Source organism: Gossypium hirsutum, chromosome D04, assembly GCF_007990345.1.
Source record: "Gossypium hirsutum isolate 1008001.06 chromosome D04, Gossypium_hirsutum_v2.1, whole genome shotgun sequence".
NCBI lineage: Eukaryota > Viridiplantae > Streptophyta > Magnoliopsida > Malvales > Malvaceae > Gossypium > Gossypium hirsutum.
Genome location: NC_053440.1, coordinates 33,013,441 through 33,021,688, shown reverse-complemented (window position 1 = coordinate 33,021,688; position 8,248 = coordinate 33,013,441). Strand labels below are relative to the sequence as shown.

General features: G+C 29.6%; 1 long non-coding RNA gene across 1 annotated transcript; it reads left to right on the top strand.

Annotated features, from left to right (window-relative positions):
* The first annotated feature begins 6,269 nt into the window (after window positions 1-6,269).
* Window positions 6,270-7,989, top strand: LOC107898424 (uncharacterized). Its single transcript, XR_001684397.1, has 2 exons — window positions 6,270-6,486; window positions 7,545-7,989. It is a non-coding gene; the product is annotated as an uncharacterized lncRNA (long non-coding RNA).
* Window positions 7,990-8,248: the final 259 nt, after the last annotated feature.

Genomic DNA, 8,248 nt, shown 5'->3' with positions numbered 1-8,248 from the left:
TCACCACAACATCAAACATCAACCAAGAATGATGCATCCATGGCCGAGTGTCATTTCCATCACATAGCAAGATTTAGACCATGGGCTAGGTAGAACTCAAGCTAACAACTAAAATATGCATGCATCTCATGGAACATCACCTAACATACCTTAGCCTAGTCACATGCATGGCCGAACCTCTTCAACCTTTCTTCTTCCTTCCTCATTAAAATTTTTGGCCAAGGATGAACCAAAGGATGAGCATTTTTTTCTTTGTTTTTCTTTCTAGTTTCGGCAAAATGGGGGGACAACCACACACCCTTTTTTTTTGTTTTCATCACATTTCCTTTCATTATTATGCCCATGCTCCTTATTTTATTTTTTTTCCACCCATGATGCACCAACAAGACATGTCTATGACATGTCTTGCCCATCACACTTGGTCTACCATGCTTGTCATGGCCGGCCACTACTAGTAGGGGGGAATTTGACATGCAAGTCCCCCCTTTTTCCACATGCTCTAATAGGTCCTTACGCATTGACCTATCACATTTTAAAATTTTCTCACATAAGTCCTATTCGATGAAATTCACTTACAATTAACAAAATTCAAACACGAAATTTTCACACATGCACATGTACATATAATGAGCATCAATTATGACGGTTAATAATTTTTACGACTCGGTTTAGTGGTCCCGAAACCACTTCCCGACTAGGGTCAATTTTGGGCTGTCACAACTATTATTGTTAGATAGGAAAAAGATAATGCATTAAGACTAACATGTAGTTGATTGATGATAAAGAGTTATCATTGATATGGAATGTCAGAATTGATGCATGAATATGTGTGTTAGAGAACAACATATTAGATTGACCCATTATGAGTATGTTTCTTGGATTATTATGTAATTGTCACGACATTACTCATAGTGATTAATATGTATATGATCCTCAGACTTGAGATCATCATAATCCCAACATCGTGAGTAGTATATTTTGATCCAGTCAAACGTACACCGTAACTGGTTGTTCTATAAAGGCTGATGTTGGATATACCACAATCGATGTAGAGGGATATGGTTGGTCGATATAGAATAAGTCCCTCCTACATAATGGGAGTAATATGTTGGGCCACTTGATTAAGTGAGACTAGAAATGTATGGCCATGCTCAAATAAGTTGATATGAGATGTCATACTTATTTGTATATTGTAGTCTGCTTAAGGTATCAAGGAACATGTAATGGACTATACAAGTGTGACTATTCCATGACTTGTGTCCAATCCAGAGATAAAAGACTTAAGGATTATTGCATAAAAGGTTAATCATAAAAAAAAAGGTTATGTCGAATCATGATCTCTTGTGACTTAGGTAGCAATGATGCATTGCTAGATGCCACTCATTGTTTGTAACATTGGAATCGTTCTAGTATTACTGCTAACGTTACAGGAACCTACAGGGTCACATCCTATAGTTGAAATGAACGGAATAAACCATAGTTGGTATTATTTTTGGGTTTCGCTTGAATTAAATTAATTATAGAATTAATTTAATTCGATAATCAAATTTCCAACACATTATGTTCAAGTTTGTTGTACGCTTAATGAGGACATGAATTTGGTTAGCATATGAATTCAAATAAATATATGGTTTACCGAAATTATATTATAATTAATGTAATTATAATTTTCGGTTTAAAATATTATTATATTTATTTAATTCCTAAAAACCCTAAAATAATAGGATATAAGAATCCCGTTTTTCTTTGTTTTTGGTCTAGTAGCCGTCAAAGAAAAATTACTTTCAAAACTGTTTTGGGGATTTCTTCCATTCGTAGTCAACTGGGTGGATTACGTAGAGGTCGGAGTCTCAATAGATTGCGGCTTGGTTCGATTGTAGATCAGACTACACATTGTTGAGAAGTTGTTGTCTACTCAGAACAAACATTAGGTAATTTCGTAACCCTTTTCACCCCGATTCGTCCCTCACACATGGATCCGTGGTTAGGGTCGCCGATTATTAAATTTTTCCGCTGCGCCGTAGGGGTGCCGGCGATCCAACACCCTGAGTATCAGGTCGTTACACAAACTTTACTAGGAGCTAAGCAAAGAGTAGCCGCTGTGCATATGTATAGAGGGGCACCCGTAGAGGCCTTGCTTCAGGGTTTAAGTTGCCTATATATGTTATTGAACCACTATCCAAGTTTGTAAACATCCGTTAGACTTAAAGTCTTAGAGATTCATTGCCAGTTAATAAGAGTTGAAATTTCAGTTAGATTTTCAAATTTAAGTCATTAAAGTATGTACCTAAATTAGAATTAGAAAAAATTATTAGGTAAATCTAGTTAATGCAGCATCCGATACCTAGACTTGACAGTTTGGTTAGGTAAAGGGTGTTACAACTTAGTGGTAAAATTTACCATTAACTTTGTAAAATATAGAAATCATAAAAAAATTATAAAAATTATAAATTTTCATAAAAATCATAAAAAATTATAAAATGCATAAAAAATTACCTTTAACCATTAACTTTCAACGTTGACCATTAAAGTTAATGACTCCCAATTTTTTTTTAGTTAAAGCCATCACTTGTCGCAACACAACGTGACATGTGACAAAAAATAATAAAAGTAAAAATCAATAAAAGTTATAGAAAATTATAAAATGTTTCTTCTGGTACAATAATTTTTATAATTTTTTTTACGAATTTTATATTTCTTTATATTTTTATAATTTTATTACGACTTTATAATATTTTATAATATTTTTCTTATTTTTTCTAATTTTTAATATTTTTATATTTTCTATTAAAATTTAATAATTTTTATAACTTTTATTGATTTATAATTTTTTGTCACATGTCACGCTGTAGTTGTGACACGTAGTGGCTTTAACTAAAAAAAAATTAGGGGTGGTTAACTTTAACAATCAACTGTAAAGTTAACGGTCAAAGGAACTTTTTGATGCATTTTGACAGTTCAAATACTCAATTGAGTGCAAAAAAAAAATAGGGGCTTAATTGCTTTTTTTTTAAAGTTTGAGGGTATTTTTTATGCATTTTAAAAGTTTAAGTACCTAATTGAGTGAACAAGAAAATAAGGGCTTAATTGCTTTTTCTGAAAAAATTGAGAGCTTTTTATACCTTAAACCTTTTTTAATTAAATAAAGAATTTATTTTTAATTAATAAAATCTTTCTTCTTGATTTTATTTTCTCCAATCCCATATTTTGTTGCCGGCGCCAAAAGTCATCATCGTCGGTTTTTTCTTGGGCCAGTTTGACGGTGGTAGTGGCTATCATGCTTAAATGGTAGAATGCAAGTGGCCCATCCGAAGCCTATCATGTTTGAAGGCCATTCTTTCAGCATCAAAAAGTCACCAAAATGGGCATTTTCTTTTGGGGATCCCTTTTGAGTTCTCTTCCAACGTGTATCTACATTTCCCTTAACCCTCTTTTAAAACCCTACCTCTCCAAGTTGCTCTCTATTGCCTCTCTTTTCAAAATTTAAGCCCATTTTCCTCATCAGTGGTTTCCTTTATTTTTATTCCATTTCTCTATTATTTGTTTGTTTAGTAGTTAAATCTCATTTGGTTAAAGAAATTTTACACCATTTCGTACCTTCCTTGGTTCAAGAAAACAATTTTTGGCTACCAAAAGACAAGTGGTATGATATAGGTTGAAATTGTAAAAGTTAATAGAGCTAGTCAAGTACTTAAAATAGATATAAATTTGATTTACAATTTTCAATATTCGGTACCAATTAGATCTAAAAGAAATTAGATATAAAGTAAATATAATTTTTCAAGTTTAAGTTGTTGCGTTTTATAAAAATATAAAATTACATTTTGAGAAGTAGTCCATTAACATTATGGATATTATTTATTAAATCTAAAAATAATGAATTAATAATCATTTGAGATAAACCAATAATAAAAAATATATTTACCTAATATATTATTTTTAATATATTAGTTAGAAAAGTTAAAAGAAGAATTAGATGCAAACCTACAGATTTATAAAAACAAAAAAGAGTGCAAAATTTTGCAAAGGAAAAAAAATTAATATTAGTCAAACCATGAAAAATATATATTACACTAGTAAAATGTAGTATGTAACATTCTTGTTCAATTTCGATAATATGGAAATAAAATTGTACGGGTCTTATTTTAACAATTTTGCATTAATAAAATGTAATATGTAACAAGTTTACAACTTCCCAAATTGTATAAAACCATTAATGCACCTAGGGGCTCAATTGAACAAATGTAAGGATATAATTGCACAAATTAAAACATGCTTGAGGGATTAAAGCAATTAAATTGAAACCTAAAATTAGGTATTAAATTAGAAAACAATTAAAAAATTGAGGGGCCTTAAACAAAATTATATCCTTTTGTTTTTTTGGCTGCCACATTCATTTCACGATGGAAGCCCTTTTAATTTTTTTTTCCTTCAAAACAATCGCAAATAAATAATTAAAATACAATAATCAATCAAAATAAAATTATCTAAAAGACATAGCCAATCGTCTAAATTAAAACTTTTTAAAAATAAACTTGGTGGGTGTCCTGTACGAATATATCCAATTCAACATGTTTTGGTTGAGGATGGTGGGGACTGGGGAGGGCAATCTCAATATCAATCCTGAAATAATTATATTTTAAAAAATGAAGTGGGGTGTATTTTTAAAGAGATATTTTGCCAGTGATACATATGAAAATAAAAGGACATTAACAATTAAGTCTTTATTTTTAAAAAATAAAAATAAAACTTATGACAAGATATGAAACAATAGACATCCCCTTATTGGATGTCTTATAATACGGAGATCCATGGTACTGGTAATAAACAGAAATTGGATTTGAGGTTTTGAAATTTGGTGAATAATTTGCTGTGTACCATTTTTTTTTTTTTGAACTTGGATGTTTATATTGTTTAGTTCAACATTTATAATTAAGGTAAGTGGCATAAATTTACAATAAATGTTGAAAACATAGTTATGGGTAAGTAATGAAAATATAAAAAAGAAAAAAAAAGATTTTCTTTATTAGAGATAGGAAGTAAATAATATCTTATTTGAATTTAACTATGTTGAATAGTAGAAGGAAAGCTAATATAGAGAGAGATTCATTTAACGTTATACTATTTGAAAAAATTACGACAATACTTTTCTATATTTAAAATAGGTTATACTATTTGAGGGTATTTTAATCTTTTTATTTTAACAAAAACAAATACGCTTATGATGAGATTTGAACTCCCATAATTTGGACTAATAAAATTCTAAATTTACCACCCAACTATAACTTCATTTTAATCATTTTTATACATTTTAATCATTTTTATACATTTTTTTAATATGCATAATTTATTATCACCATCGGTTGTATATCTATACTATTTATTAAGTGTTTTATCAAGTTGGTGCCAACCTCAACCAAATTATCAATTCGGTTAGAAAAATTATAGAAATGTCATTTTGTAATTAAAATAAGTTATACAATTCGTGAGTATTTCTATAATTATAGAAATATCAAGTTGGTGTCACAAGTCAACTCAATACTAACTCACAAATGATAATAAAACCATGATAAATAATTGTAGTGCATCTAGTCTTGTTTATATTATCTATTTATATGTTTAAATTTAGTTTTCCTCATAATTTAATCTGTTTTTTAAAATTAATATCACACCTATTTAATGCGTTAATATAATTAATTAATTTCAAATCATATTTTTTATTTTTATCATATCTTAACACACATCTATGTTCTAAATCTGTGGTTTCTACATACATAATAGAATTTCTAGTATTATAGTTGTGAGTGCATTAATTTATAATAGTGAAACTTTTAAAAATATATTTTAAACTTATTTAATTTAGTTATATCTTATTTTTGAGATAGATTAAATTATTTGATTTAAAATATATTAATTATCATTATTTAAAATATTTTAATAATAAATAAATTGATGAAAATAGTTTTAACTACAAAATAACATATTTTTAGAGAGAAAGAAAAGGACGATCCCCAAAAACGTCTCCTCTGTTTTAACTAATTTATTTTTTTATAATTTTATATAAAATTAAGGGTAAATTGACAAAAAAGTATAAAAGGTGAAGAGTAAAATTATTATTAAAAAAATGTCACTGTTATGGTTGGGTGATTTTTGTTTTTTTAAATAAATTAGTAATCAAATTGTAATTTTTAATTAATTAAAATGGAAATTTACTAAGTCACTAAAAGTTCAGTTTATACTTATTTAATTTACAGCTCACACTCGCTGACTTTCTTTTCCTCTATTTTCTCTTGCCTTCCTACTCCTGCTAGAGTTTGGCCAAAATTCTAGGGTTAGTCTCTCTAGGCCTTTCTCTTTCTATAATATTTGATATTTTTTATTTTGATTTTGCAGTTTATTTGAAGCTAGAAATTGTTAAAACTTAAGATGCTCGAATTAATCGCCAATGGACGCTTTCGCCATTTATCTTCTCCCGTACCACCGAAGGTGAGTTGCTCTGATTTCATAGTAGGATTAGATTAGATCGCATACAGCAAAGCTTATATATCGCTTTGTTCTTTTTGTTTTGCTTTTCCCTGTAAGTGAATATGTATGTTCAAAGAAGATGAGCTTTTTTGTTTGTTAATTAGTTCTTTCCCTTTTTCTGTAATTTTTCATGAAATAATATGTTAGGTTCATTTTGGTGCTTTAAGATACTTATATGTTAGGTTTTACATTTGTAATACATGAACTAATTAAACTACAGTTCGAAACTGACATCACCATCGTAATTTAATATATAGCTCCTCGAATTTTTTATTTTATATAATTTCCTATTTAAATTTTAGGATAAATTCTACCATTAGTCATCCAACTATTACTGTGTTTCTATTTTGGTTACTGAACTATAAAAAATTTCGTTTTTGTCATTAATATTATCATTTGTTTCTATTTTGATCACCCTTTGTTAAATCGTCAACACTCACACATTCTATCATTTTTAATCCTAATTCTAAATAATTCAATAAATTTAACCCTCAATACTGAGAGAATACCCAAACATTCTTATTTATAGTTGAAAATGGTAAGAATATATATTGAAATGAAATGTGAAAAATTTATATATACTCCATTGATGTATTTTACTTTCTTGTTTAGCTACCTAATCTGTTTTAGGAATTAAGTAATTAAAATAAATGGAGTACATATAAAATTTTCACATTTCATTTCAATATATAATTATAAATGCCAAGCATTTGTCATGCTTTATTACAAGGACATAATTATAAAATTTTCAAAATTCAGGGGCCATTCCACTAATTATACCCTTACTTTGCTTACATTGTTTCTAATCTTTTTCCTCTCTGAATTAATGGTCAAGTTGCTATGTGGAATGTTAGAAGAATGCAAGATTTATAGAAGCAAATTATAATTATGAATCTAGTATAATTTCATATGCCAGTTCCTCATACAGGAAGGTCACTATACAATTATTTCCCCACCTTGTCTTTACATTGTTTTTAAACCACTAGCATTTATAAATTCAGTTGGCCTTACCTGTACAGTTGCTATAATATTAGTATAAGATGGGTTCATTATACTGCAAGAGAGATCACTGGGCAGCCCTGTTATGTCTAGCTGAAAGCTATTGGACTACCAATAATGTGCTTGCCATCAGACCATTCAAGACTAGCAAAGCCAGTTGAACCAGATGGCATAGAACTAGCTCTGAATGTCACCGTATAGCTTTTCTTCTCGTATTGTGTACTGAAACTTAATATTGCTAGCTCAACTGACATTTTCATTGCTCATGTCTGTGAATACAATGAAATCGTGTATGTTGCTGGTGCACCAACATTTGTAAGGGTCCTTTTGTATTTCACGATGCTGCCCTCTATGCCCAAGCCAGTTTCGAAGGGCACAGAGAAGGATGGATAGTTAAAATCTTCCTTGGTGTACTTTCTGTTGTTTTAACAAGTGAAATTTCTGTGCGTAGTGCCTTTAATTTGACTAGGTGTGTAGTTCAGGGCATAAAGAAAATAAAGATAGTCATTGAAGGTGGCATCATAGATAAGGCCAAAGTTGAGGGTTGCGACTGGATCAACATTCCTGGCACCATAATTGAATGGTGTGTAAGTTGAGTAGGTTGTGGTCATGAGGGAAGATTTAATGACTACTCGACTCCATTCAAGAAGAGCAGTGTTAAAAACTGAACGTCGATAATGACAATGTAGAAAGATCGCAAAGAAAAAGAAAGAAGAATAGAACA